We start from the raw sequence: 14,333 nt of genomic DNA on the forward strand, positions 1-14,333 counted from the left end.
AAAGAACATACCACTAAACACAAGAGATCAAGCGCTAAACCAACATTCGCTTCTGTTTGTTCAGTGCTTGAATCTGTGAAGTCAAATCTGCCTTAATATGAGCATTTTCCTGTTTAGTTGGAGACTTGCATGGTTTTTCTTATTTCTCCCCTGGGCATCACAGAACTTTTTCTCATTTTTTTCAATTTCTGGAGAAGAGAGCAGAGCTGGGCCATACTAAAGATGCTACCACATCCTCAGTGCCACTTTGCCCAGGACACAAATGCAGCTCTGAAGAAAAGCATCAGTGGACCACATCCCTCCTGCTGCTTGCTCATCCTCGGATTGATGACTAAGAAGGAGTTATTGCATGAAAGGTGGGACTAAATGGAGAAAAAATAAACAGAGAAACAAAAAACCACCCCCCGAGGATGAAGGACATCCTCACATTGTTTCATATGTTTCAGCCACTGCCAAAAAATGAAGTCCATTCTTCAGTGAAATTGAAGAAGCCACCACACCTTTTTAAGAATTTTCTTTTAACTTGCAGAAATGTAGGAACCTAATGTTCTTGCCCATACCCATTTAGTGACAGTCACAAGGGAAGAGCACTGAAAGAGTCTTCATTTCTTTGCATGCAGCTTCTTCCACAAACACCTTCAAGCTTGCATTTATGCACCCTGAAAGAATGAGGAAATCTACAGTAACAGCAATACAGCGGCATCATGTTCTCTTCTACAACTTATTAGCATTCTGATTATTCCCATTCTTTCCAATAATCAAGGAAAGAATTTCTCTTTTCTAATTACGTATCGTATATTTTTTCTCTACCATCTCTCTTACTAGCTCATATTCCTGTTGTTGCCTTTTCATTGACCACAAAACCACAACAAAAACAAAACAAAAAAAACCCTCCTTTCTCTCCCCCCCACTGATCATGAATTGTTTTTTCTGCATTAGTTACAGTTTGTCTGCAACTGTTTTCATCCCAGTTGTGAGAGTTTGGTAAGTTTGTGTCTTTTCAAAGCATTAGCTCACCTGAATTCTGCTGCTGCTTGGTAAATACCAAAACTTCCTCAAACTGTCTCCTTTACTAGAGTAGGTATATAAACCTAATCCTGTCTTCTCTCAGCTTTCCTTTATGTCTTTCCACATTTAGCATTTATCAGCTCCTCTGTACACTGTGAGCTTGTGGGACAGGGAGCATGGCTGTTGAAATTTTCAAAGGAAAGTCATGGCAAAATGTAATATCAAATGTTATGCCCTGCACACTAAGTACTGTTAAAAATGTGTCCATTCTTTTCAGTTCTTTCTCTTCTTACTCATTTTCTTATGGCCTATGAATAACTTAAGTATTTTAACTTACTTATCATAATACTCTATCTTTTGCATAGACACTTTGTAATATGTGACTTGTGTTTATGAAGTTCTTTAAAACCCTAAGATAAAAGGTTACAAGGACTTCAAAGTTATTACCATCAAATTATTTTTAACTACACTTTGTGAAAATACTCTGAGGTCTTAAGAGATCAGTTGAAATTAAGAGAAACTTAATTACTTATTACTGTCTTCATTTGCTGCCTTGAGATACCAGTAGCCTGCAATAAATTCATAATTGGTCCTTGTGGCTAACATAGCAGCTGGTGGCTTTTCAGCAAGTACTGTCCATATTTGTACCTCCAATTTCCCTATTAAAACCCCTATTTTTATTGAGAAGGTTGGGACACTCCGAAAGCAAACTTCACAAAGTCCTCCTGGAGTGGTTGGTGATTGTCAATGAATAATCCAGCATGACTGTGCACATTGGCTAACATCATATTTCTGCACCTCCCTGTGTATCCTCTGAGGGAATACCAAACCTGCAAAAAATCTTGTTTTCCAAAAAAACCCAATTTATTTAAAGGTTTTGCAATAATTGCATTCTGTACAAAAGATGGCCCAAACTCCTGATCATATGAACTGTGCTTCAAAAATCTTCCTATGACTAGCAGCCCCATTCCATGGATGCTGAGGGCAGAGGGAAATTCTTTGTATAGTGGGACCTCCTACCCAGAACTACTGCTGTCAGGTTAAGGCAGGGTCCCACAGATCCTGGCAGCAGCCTGCCCTGACCTCCTCACACCAGTGCAGCCAGCTGGTTACACAGCACAGCTTAGGGACAGCCTGGAGAGTCACCTGTTGGCCACTGCAGCCTTGTAGCCACCAGCTATGGCATCACTGGATTTAGTACTGAGCATTCCAAGCAATACCAGCCTGCTTATTTCGGTCTGCATTTGGATGACTTTTTTTCTTTATGGAAAAAGGCTGTATTGTGACAAGAGAAACTTACCACCAAGAAAACACATTATTTTCTTGTCCTGCACCCCATTATTACCAGATCTGCCTCCCATTTTCACAAGATTTTTCCCATACTTCTGCCTAAACAGCACCATGGTTGCTGTTACTACAGATGTGTTCCCTGGGTCCGACTTCCTTTTTACTTCTCTCCACACTGAGGTTATTATCACTGAAAGATTGCATGGTCTGTAGTTTATCCTAACAGTTGTGAATATATGGAGAACTGGGAATTTCAGAGCTATAGGATGTGAGATAAGCGTGCAGGGCAGTCTTCTTTCCCTGATGACTGCTCACTCTTACAGTATCCCTTGCACCTCTCATTGCCCTGCTCCTCTCTGCGACTGCCAGGCACTGGGTGGGAAGGTGCTTGGGCATGTGCTGCTCATGGGGTAAAAATTCCCATGCCACCACTAGGGCCTTGCCTCTGGACAGTTTCTCTTCCTTAAACTTCTGTTTATTCTGCATGCTTATTTAGATACCTATTTTAATTAGTTAATGGCTGTATCTTAAGTGATTCCAGGGAAAGCCTGGCATATCTCAGTTTCCCCATCTATCCCTTATGATTTGGCTTGTAGGGGTGAGAAAGAGATTTTATGCAGGTTTTTTTTTTTTTTTTTTGGGGGGGTTTTTTTTGGGGTTTTTTTTTTTTGGGTTTTTTTTTTTTACTGTGAATGGCATCCATCAAAAATATCTGCTACAGATGCAAAGAGAAGTTGTTTTGTCTCCATGTGAGACAACAAAACCTGTAGATGAGGATAAATAGGGCATCCAACAAGTAAAGAGCCTCAAGTCCAATGCTTTATCTCCATTGGTGAAGAATGTGAAATATTACCTTGAAAGGAAAAAACACTCTGTGTACCTAATTGCAGAATGTTGAGGCAAGGGCAAGACATTACTCTTGAATTCAACATTAGCTTAATAGCTTGAGTGTGAGGAGCAGGATCTCAAACAGTTTTATCTGTTTGACTTCATGGTTGTATAATCATAAGCATTATAGAATTACTGGTATTGGTGGCTGACTTTAAAACATTATTCTTCCAGTTTTTCAGCTGGAATATTGGAGAGAGTTTTCTAGCCAGATGTTTTTTCAATTATTAAAAGTACTCAAGTGTGTTATCGATTACTCTTCTAATACAGGCAATGTGTGACCTATTGTTTAACTCAATCCCTGATTTGTTGCCATGTCATGTTGCTCTTGAAAAAATGTTAGTGCTGAAAATGACTGCTTCTTTTTCTTGTTTTTATTTAAAGAAGAAATTTCTACTGTTTGGGAAACACTGAGACATGTATTTACCTATAGATGTGTTTGGGAAATACGAAATGATGTTTGATGCAGAGTACTTCCTAAAGTTGTTTTTGTTTGTTTGTTCTTTGCATACACATTTAAAATTAATGTGATGTCTGCCTCACAGAGTGGCACCCTTTTTACTAACACAGGCAAGCGTAGGTTAGCATAGAAGTAAACGTTTGCTAAACCAGTTTATTTGTTATACCGTGAAATTCATGTAAACAAAAATACTCTCCCAGAAAATGTTTTCTTTGAAAACCTGCCAAAATTTATTGAATTCATCTGTCTTGACAAAGCACTTTGGCTGAGATCAAATAAGTCCATACCTTGCAGTGAACAGCTGCAGCTACTTTAAAATGAAGTTAAGCAAGCATGGAAAAAAAACCACCAAAAAACAACAACAAAAAAAAGGGGAACGAAAAATAATACCGGGGGAAAGTAATTAGCCTGATACAATAAAATCTGCAGTGATTCAGGACACAAAAAAAAGCGCTTCCACGTTACAGCAGTGACTCACAGATGAGCTGAACGACTGACCAGGCCGCACCTTCCTTACGACTGCCCGGTGCGCCGCATCCATATGGATGGAATTCTCGTCCGTTCCCAACAACGGCCCTCTCCTTTCCTTTGCTAGACACCCGCCACGGGCTGCCCGCACCCCGGCAGGGCCAGACGGGCACCGCCTGGCAGCACCTGTGCCGCTCCCAGCCTCGCCCGGCCAGCTGGGGCTGAGGTAGCGGACGGGCCGCAGGTGTCCCCCCGGCCAGCGGGTGTGACAGCGGCGGGAGCCCGGTGCTCGCCTGTCGAGGGCGCAGCTTTAGGGTCGGATGCGCACCGGGGCGCGGAGCTTGGCGCAACTCCCGCCCCTGCCGGGCGCGCCGCCCCCGCCCCTGCCCGGCCCCTTCCCGGCGATTGGCGGCAGCGCCCGGGCAGGTGCCGGTGCGCGGCGGGAGCTGCCGCCGCCGGCACCGCAGCAGCACTCGGCGCGTCCGGCGGGGCGGGGAGGGCTGAAGGCGACAGCGACAGCAGCAGAGGCGGCGGCAGAAGCAGCAGCAGCAGAAGGAGAAGGAGGAGGAGGAGGAGGAGACAGCGGCTCTCGCCTTGCACCGGCCGGTGCGGAGCGGCACCGGGGCACCTGTGCCTGGCAGCTCCGCGCAGGTGGTGGCCGGGGGCCGGCGCGGAGTGGCAGCAGACCCCGCCGTGCATGAGCGACGGGGCGCAGCCGCCGGTGGTGGCTCTGCCCGTGCCCCAGAGCGAGGCGCTTCCCGCCCGCCTGCCATTGTGGTGCAGCCCTCGCACTTGGCCGAGGGTGAGTACGGCCGGGGCCGGGGCTGAGGTGGGATGGGGGCCCCTCTTCCGCGGCAGCGCGGGGCCGGCCGCGCCGTGGGGCGGCCTGCGGCAGGGCCGAGGTGCGGGGCCGCAGCGCCCGTCGGGCCGGCCGGGCTCGGGCCGTGCGGGGCCCCGCGCCGCTGGGGAGGGGTCGGGTGGGGCCGGGTGTCGGGGCGGGCTGGTGGCCGAGGGGCCGCCACTCTCCGCGGCGTCTGGGGGCGAGGCGGGCCGCTCCTCCGCGGCAGCGCGGCATTAGGCTGTGCTTTAATTACCGGACAGATGTCTGAGCTGCTTGGTGGTGTTCTGCTGACCGCGTGGCTCTTCGAGCTCAGACACTGCAGTGCATCATCATCATCATCATTATTATTGGAGTGTTTTACTCTTGATCAACTTCCCCGGGAGCCCGGGGAGGGTTTCAGCGTGGCGCTGCCGCTGTCCCCGTTTCATGGGAGCATCCCGCCACGCTGCGCTTGTAATTTATGCCTCAGACAGGAGCAGCGTGCGTTTGCCTAGTATCAAGGTCAGTTTATCGTAACTGCTGAGGAAAATACCATATGGCTCAGACTGACTTTTCTTAGGGAATCTAATTAAGTAGGAGCCTGTGTTGTGCTGGGATTTGTGTTATGTTTCAGGCAAGCGTAACCGAATTAGATTGCAAAATGCCTTATAGCGCGTGTGTGTCGCTCCTCAAGCGTGTTTGCGGGGACATTAACTGTAACTAGCAATCTAATTTGACAAATTATGTCTTTTTGTCTCATACCTACCATTTTACTATTTCCTGCATTTCTGAAAATGTGGGTAGCTGCCTCGCTATGGAGCCAGGAGTTTTTTGGAATAGGCACAGCAAAGATTTTAGCAATAAAGGCTTTTACTCATTCCTCTTGTAAGCCTTTTCTGGGAGGCTAGAGTGAGAGAATGGAAGGATAGTTAGTCTAGTTCTCATATTACCAGACATCTTTCTGATTTTGATGGACCTGTCATCAAACTGGACAGGTTTTTATAGTTGCTTATTTACGGTGATAGCTGTTCTCCATTAACTGTGTTGAGACCACTGACTAAGCCCCTGCTGTTAAATGTCAAACAGTAGTGTTTGCTGCTTAATTCTACCTTTAGGAAATGAACAGAGCTGTGCAAAAAGCAGAAGATGCTGTATCTTGTACTTAGCCCCTCAGGCTACTGCCTTGCCCATCGTTACTCAGGTATCAGATTGTATCAGAGCGTATTTAGTGATGCCTTATGCCTGAGCATCTAAAGAGGTAACTTGGCTCTTGTGTAGCCTTCCTGGGGAGTTTGTCAGGTAACTTAGTACACTGCAGTTAGAAATGGGGGAGTAGCCCTTTCAATACCTGTGGTACGTTAATTGCCAGTGGAGAGAATGCACACATGTCAACTCCACCCTGGTAGCCCTCACAGGGGTGAGATGTACTTAGAGCACTACACCCTGTGACAGGATTTGCCTCTTGGACCTGCTGCATGTTCAAATGACACAATATTGTCCTTTCAGGCAGGGTAGTGCTTTTTTTGTCTTTGTCTGAGCCAGTGCTGTATGGATCTAGAAAACTGAGATAGAACTTTCATTTATTTTCCTGAGTTGGTTTCTTGCTTCCATGCTAACCTCATGAATACATCTTGGTGCACTACATAGAGTGTACCCAAGTGTATGAAAGCAGTAGGAATTCACCCTTCTCACTTCATAGTTGCAGTAAACAGAACACTTGAACGGCTTGTATTTAAGTAAAGACAAAAAAAATCCCCAAAGCATGCATGGGTGACAATGAGGCAAGGCTGTATGTACCAAGTGCACTATTGTTCATAAACAGTAGATTGGTATGAAAATGTGACTCCTTTGTATTGCTGCCAACATTAACGTGCCCTATTGTTACAAGACTGAAAACTGTGGTTTGGCAGTGTAAACTACCTTAACTTGCCCTTGGAAAGCTGGACAAGTTGAAAGAAGCTAGCTGAATATAATTCCATGAAAACCACAGGGATGGCTTTTCTCATTGAGAAAACCCATTGAATTGTTTGAGCAGATTAATGCTGCCTTCCTGTGGAATGCTTTATTCACCTTCCTTTTGGATCAGGTAGGTTATTTTTTTAGATAGATTCTTAAACATAATAAAGGCTTTTGGCTTACCTGTGAACCAATGACAGCCAGAGAATAAAACAGCTCAAAGTTTCTTATACTCAGAGATTTATAGCAGATTGCTTTCAGAATAAGCTTTTAGGGCTTAAGGGATGAGGCAGATGACTGCTGTATTTTGGTGTGAAGTGAAGCACACCACACTATTCCTCAATTTACCAAAGAAATTCACCTTTATGGTAAAACCAGGCAATTTTACAGAAGGGCTAAATACAGTGTAATTTGCTGAGATTTCAAGCAGTGGTCTAGTTTTGCGCATCTCTTTGTGAGATTGGTCAAAGATGCTTGTATCTGAAATTTTGTGAAATTACACAAACCGGAGAGGAAAACCTCCCATGCATATCTGATACACCAGTAAGTTCTGTCAGTCATATGGTAGGCTAGTGATTACCATGTGCTTGCTATTTAACTCTCAGTTTAAACATGCTATCTTTTTTTTTTTTTAAACAATCTTGTAGAAAAATTCCATGCTGTAGTTTTTAAAACTTCATTTTCTGTAAATAAATATTATGCTTGGCATCCTGTGTCCTGAAAATAAATAAATAAAGCACACTGTAGTGGAAAGCAGTTTAATGAATCACCTTAGCAGCTTTATCATAGATGAAGAGGATATAAAGACTGCAATGGCTTGACTGGTCAAAAGCTAATATCAGCATTATTGCAATAATGACAGATTTTTAGATCTTATGCATGCTATTCAGGGAATAGAAACACAATAAAATTTCAGGCCAATATGCATTAAATTTCAATAGCACAGCAATATATATTTATAAATACTTTTTAAAGAATGTTCTACTAGTAAAACACCTCATGTAGCAATTTTTATTGACCAATTAGCTCCTGAGCTGAGTAAAAGAAAAATCTCTTGTTACTTTTTATTATTTTATGCTTCATTTACCTTTTGATCTATTGATAATCAGAAAAGGAAAAACTGATATTGGTGTTTGGTATTCAGATTACTGGAATTATTACTATCTACTGATTGTTTTAAGATATAAAGCATTACCACAGGAAGTGAAATACACATTCTTCAAGGCAAAGTATACCTCCAAATAAAACATCACGCATTGGGGTGGAGCTGATTACTGTGGAGATTAATCTTGAGACACTTTCAATGGCATTGTCCCCATTGGCTCCTGGTAATCAATTCAGTAGTTTTCTTGAGTTTTGCTGGTGTTGACTTTGCAGGCAGTAAACTCTATCCTGTCCTCTCGCTGAACAGCCAGGCTCAAGTTCTGCTATGTAGCAGTTTCAAGAAGCTCTTTCTGGACTTTTCTTTGCAAAATGTGCTGCTTATTGATGGAGAAGAATAAAAGGGGCAGCCATAGTTTCTGGATTAAGTCTGTTTAAAGTGTGTGGAGGTAATTTTCAGTAGGAAGTGTAGTATCTTCTTGTGATAGCAATCTGAAGTGTAGGCTCACTCAAAGGCTGTTAAAGTTCATGGCATTCCCACTGTCTTTAATGAGTCTTGAAGCCAGGGAACAGCCTGAAATCTGTGGGGCATTTTGACAACAAAGCAATCCCTTCCTCAGCACCCTCCACCTGTTTACATGCAGAGTAACAGGTGGTTCTGCTGTTGTAAACCAGCTTTCTGCTCTTGGAGGAAGACTGTACATAATTGGTTGTTTTCTTTCTTGAAAGCAAAATATGTTTATAACTAGTGGAATAAACTTTCTGTTCTGCTCTTTTGATGAGTTTTATCTCTTTTGAAACTAATACAAGAGCTTCTTTGCTTATTAGGCATTACTTGTGGGACAGAAGATGTTTTTAATGGGATTTTCTTCTGGCCCTTTTGAGCTGTAAGAAAAATACTTTGTGTCCCAGGGTAATGCAAGAAAGAAAAGTGCTGGTTTGTGTCATCAAGATTAATTGCCACAGCATGAATGTGCAGTGTATGATTTAAGTGTGGTTGACAGGGATGCAACTACCACTGACCTGAAATACCTCAAATTTCAGAGGCGCACCTATTTTTCTAACCGTTGTTAATCTTGCAAGAAATTTATTCCTTCTTTTCCCCTTACCAGAACTGATCCTTTTGCCTCTCAGGGATCATCCCCAGGAGTGCTTGGTGTACCTTTCTAGAAGTTATCTCAGTGCTTGCATCTAACTGTCATAAGTGCTTTGATATTTGTTTGACAGACCGTGACTTGGATTCGAGTTAAATCACAGTGTGTGAATTGGAGCACCATCAGGTTTCAAAAACAATTGAAAGACCTTTGGGGAGGATTCAAAAAAGGTGATGTTGTTTCTCACTAGCTCAGCCGGTCTTGATGTAAAAGTCAGTGGCAAAAATCATCCATGTGTTGATCACTGCAAGCGCAGAAACCATTAATTGAGTCCCAAATGAGCAGAAAGCAGTTCACCTCTAGAGAAGGATAAGCCTGATTATTCCATCTCCCACTTCTTTTCTAATGTTTAGTGATCAGGTTTTGTATTCCTGCTCCAAGGTAGTAGCACAGGTCAAAACAGGCAAATCATTGGAAATACTGTGGACTTGTGTTCCACACATGATTAAGTGAGGAGCCCTAGTTAGTTCCTAAAGGTGGTGGCTTGATTATGCTCTTCAAATAATAAATTCTGTGGGACTCAAAAAGGGGTCTGTGCTGGCTGGATGATTTCATGAACCTGTAGGAGGATGAATTGGTTCCATAGTTTAAATAAAGGAGCTGTGACACTGCTCCAGTTCGGATCCAAACATCTGTGAAGCAGCAGTCAAAACCTGACGCTGAAGTTGGCCTTTGAACTCCAGAAAATAACTGACCATGTATTATGCTTGAATATAAACATTCTTTATTTGTATACATTTATGATCCAGAACTTCAGGTGTGTGTTTATTGGTCTAGGCTCAGGTTATCTCCATATTGTGCAGTGTCAATATAAAAAAAAATCAGCTGAGCGCTGGTCCAAAGCAGAGTGTCTTCTAAGCACAGTGTGGAGTAGGTCCCAGTGTCAACAAACGAATCCATTAACTCCCCCACCTGACAGATTAATCCACCTCCTTTGGTTTTCAGAGGCTTTCTAAAGCTCTGGCTCTATTTTACTCATGTTTTATGCCACTTGACAAATGGTTACCTAAACAAACCAAAGACAACCTGCTACTGAAACACTTTTTACAGTGCACAGCACATATGTTGTGCATCAGTCAGCTGCAGTTTATCACAAAGTCTTAGTGAAATGGGACATGTGGCTTTGTACATGTATTGTATATCTTATGATTCTTGCTTCTTTGAGGATAAATCAGGGTTAGAAGCATTTTGCAGGTGTCACAGTGAATGTGGACAGCAGCCTTAGGAATTTATTTTAGCTTTTTATTTTGTTAATTTACTTGCTAATCTGTAAAATTCAGTAATTTGCACTGGGGTTTCCTGTCTGTGGTTTGAATTAACAGTGATTTACTGTATTAAATTTGTTTTCACATCTGGCAGCACTAGAGAATACTGCCTCATTGTGGCAACTGCTGTTGGAAGCATTTTCTTACCTCTAAAAATAGAACTTTTGTCCTTCTTCTAGTCCTGCAGGAAGATTCTTTCCGTGAAAGTTTAGTTCTTGGATAAATCTTAATTATATGTTAATGGGTGGTATTTCATAAGAGGGATGAGGGATATCAATTAGTGCAACAGATGTTGTGGGGAAAAATATCAATTTTACTGTATAGGATATTTTAAGTATGCCTGTGGTATGTTTGCATATTGGTTGGATTTTATGTTATGGATGTTTTAGCAGCAGTCAAGCAATCCACACTTAAATTTTTACTTTTGTAGCTTGCATGGATTAATCACGATATGGCTTTCAAGTTATGACAAGTTTCTGAATTTATCATAACTCTTTTGCCTGTATTATTGAAATGCAGAATTAAACACTGATGCCAAATGTGTAGTGCTTCCAGAGCTGTTTGACTTTTGACAAAAGCTTCACCTTTTCTCTCAATGTTGGTGTTTTTTTTTTTTTCTTCATATTGAAGATGTTAATAACACATATGAGAAGCCTTATCACCACTTAACTCAATAGTGATGCTTTGGCATTTTGGAGTTGAAAAACTTACCTTAGTGGACCTATTTTCTTGGTTATTTTATTGAATGTTATCTGTAGGAGGCTCCTCTCTAGCTGTTCTAACAAATAGTGACTGCTGTGGTATAGGGGAAGGCATTTAACTTTGATGCACATACTTGTCATGTGCTGCTCCATAGCTTGTATGGCAGGGGACCTTCTGTATCATTCAGTTGCTTCAGGTCATACAGGAAAACAGGATGTTGGCATCTGAAATAGGGATCTGCAAAGTAATATCCAGAATGGGTCAAGTTGGAAGGGACTATCTGGTCCAACATTCCTGCTCAAGCTGGGCCATCCTAGAGCACATGGCACGGGATTGCACCCAGGTTGGTTTTGAGTATTCCTGGTGAGGGAGGTGGCACAACCTGTCTGGGCAACCTGTTCTAGTGTGTGGTCACCTGCGTGAAGAAGCTCTTCCTCATGTGCAGGTGGAACTTCTTGTGCATCAGTCTCTGCCCTTTACCTATTGTGCTGTTGTTTGGCACCACCAAGACGAGCCTGGAAACATCCTCTTGGCACCCTCCCTCCCCACCTTCAGATACTTACAGGCGTTGATGAGGGCTCCTCTCAGTTGCCCTCCACAAGGAGGGAGATAAATAATTGAGCCTTCCCAGACTTAATATGGCATTGGACCTGAGTTTTTCTGGGTGCCAGTATTAGACTGGTATTTGCGTGTATTTACACTGGTAAAGTGAGTGCTCCCTTCTTTGTCTGCCTCTTAGAATGAGAGAGAAACCCTGCAGTTCTTTGAAGGAACCAATAAGTAGTCACTGTTTCTTTCATCTCCCTTCGATCCATGTGGCTCATTTGAGGGCCATTGATTGTGAAATGCTGGGACTACAGGTGTCTCAGGAGAGAGCTGTGGCATGTGTAATGCAGCACAGGTGGGTGAATGCATTTTTGCAGTCCTCACTCGTGAGCTGACACTGAGGGGAGAGGTAGGAGTACAAATGAGCTTTTTGTTTTGTATTCTCTTCGTGCTGGCTCAAGCTTACCAAGTACACTGTGAAGCCTGATTTGCCAGGTGTGTTCTGGTTTGTGTTTTGATGCAAAGGTGGAAGAGGCATAACTCAGTTCGGTGGCTGCTGCTCTCTCTGTGCAGGGAGTCTGGGCACGTAGAATTAAGCTCTGAGCCCCACTTTGCAGGTTAGGCATTCAAAGGGAAGCCCCTGCACTCTTGTGCTTACAGATGTGCAAATTTCTGGTTGTGTTGGACTGTTTGGGATCAGTTGCATTCCCTGAGTGCACATGCTGGCTTTCTTGCTGGCCTGTGATGATTCAGTCTGGAGTTGGTTGACAGTCCATTACAGTAATGGGCTGGATTTCATGCTTTAGATTGAAGGTGCATGGAGAAGAGGCAAGTCATCCAAGATACAATTGTGTGTCAGCACATTACTGCTCCAATTTTGTCTTTTTCTCCAAGCTGTCTTCTTCATTTCTGAAAGAGTGATAGTCAGTCTCACGCAGTCAGAATATTGTCAGATCCATCATCTTTACGCACTCTTCCATAAGATGGTTGCTACTAAATAGAGAAAATAGAGCTGAACATGATTTGCCTAAATTCAGCACAGACAATGGAAGGGGAGACTGAAGTAAAATGAGAATATACATTAACTAGAAATCCACTTGCATCTGAAATATGTGAAATGAGTATATGCCAGATAAACTATGATCTTTAGCAGCTGTGGGGATCTTTTGATAAGACTTGGCTCTAGTTCAGTTTTACCAGTGAGAAGATTATTCTGGTCCATCAATTTAGCTTTTGTATTACATTTTGAATCCCCAGTGTGATTTGTAGTAGTGTATTCATTGTAGGCCTGATATAGAAGTATAAAATGGTCATCAGTTGTTATACAGATTCTATTTTTAATATGACTTTTTTTTGAACCATCAGAGGTAGATGACAGAAATTAGGTCCTACAGTGCAATCTTCAGTATTTTCTAAATTTTTTTTCTATTTAAATAAAAGAAGTTCCTTTATTTTAGAAACACTTTTATGTGCTGTGTTCTGCCTTTAGGAGAGTGCTATCCTTATGTGAGAGATGCCATTCTTTCTTGAATGGAATGTGACTTCACTGTTTTTAATTCTGTGTCATGGTTTAACCCCACCAGCTACTAAGTAGAAAATAAACTATCCCAGCTGTCTCCAGAACATTCTGCTATTTCATATTCAGTACTTAAAAGAACATAAAATATAGAAGCAAGAAGAAGAGTGTGAAACTCCTGTTTATTTCCTAAACAGCTTAAAATTTAAAACCATGCAGTACTAACCTTTGACCTGTAGGTTTACAGTTTCACCCATTATGGTATGTTCCAGCAATCTTTTAGATAAATGTACATACAATTATTGTAATAACTTGCATTAATAAGGGACATTTCTCCCTGAAGGAACTTCATGCTTTAAACTTGCTGCTTTACCCCTCACACTCCCCAGTGAAACAAATGTAACTTTGCCCAGGAGCTTGCCAGCCGTTTGTTTTGCTGCTTGCAAATCTCTCGTAAAATTAGTCCAAGGCTGAAAGCGAGATAATTTTTTTTTGCTTTGGTTGTAGACCAGGAAATATGTGCAGTAAAACTCAGCTAAAATCAGTGTGGGTACAAAGAATAACATAGTCTTTGATATCTTCATCTTGCATCTCATTTAAAATGTGATATACCAGATATAAGTCCTATGTTGAAGTCAGGGGGGTTGTATTTAATTTTTCAATCAGAGAGGTGGCCTTTTTTTTCTGATGAGTATATTTTCCCTTTTCTTATTTTGGGACATTTGTTCATTTTGAGTGTAAATAGAAGAATACTCAGTGTTTTTTGCTCAAGCTTCTAGACATTCTCGGAATTTAAAAAAGATTAACAAATCTGTGGCCAGTGTTAATTATGCTGTTTTAGACTTATTTCAGACTAAATTATGTGCTAGCTGTAGTAGAAATTACTTTGGACAGTGATGGTCTTTAAATGTTGGCTTATGGGTGAAGTCTGTTTTATTCAAGTGTGTTGACATAACTCAAAGCACTATTACCTTATATTTGTCAAATGAAGTGTATGATATTATGTCACAGTATTGTGATATTTTCTTTCAAAAATTATCATAATGACCTCACATGAGCAATGTGGCAACTTTTTTTGGACAATTCAGTAAACAAAACTTTTTAAAATACAAGGGTAGCGAAGGAGCTCTGTTGAGGACAAAGTGCTTGTCTTCCTCTCTGT

General features: G+C 42.1%; 1 protein-coding gene across 3 annotated transcripts in view; it reads left to right on the forward strand.

The window, feature by feature from the left end:
- Positions 1–4,782: 4,782 nt before the first annotated feature.
- The window catches only part of LOC121353143 (myosin VIIA and Rab interacting protein), a 207,506-nt gene continuing 197,955 nt past the window's right edge, over positions 4,783–14,333 (forward strand). For all 3 annotated transcript variants that reach the window (XM_041466727.1, XM_041466730.1, XM_041466728.1), the window contains exon 1: positions 4,783–4,913. The gene's annotated coding sequence lies outside the window, so the exon portion shown is untranslated. The remainder of the gene's footprint in view (positions 4,914–14,333) is intronic.

This window comes from Pyrgilauda ruficollis, unplaced genomic scaffold (assembly GCF_017590135.1).
Source record: "Pyrgilauda ruficollis isolate IOZ18807 unplaced genomic scaffold, ASM1759013v1 scaffold2, whole genome shotgun sequence".
In the NCBI taxonomy this organism is placed as follows: Eukaryota; Metazoa; Chordata; class Aves; order Passeriformes; family Passeridae; genus Pyrgilauda; species Pyrgilauda ruficollis.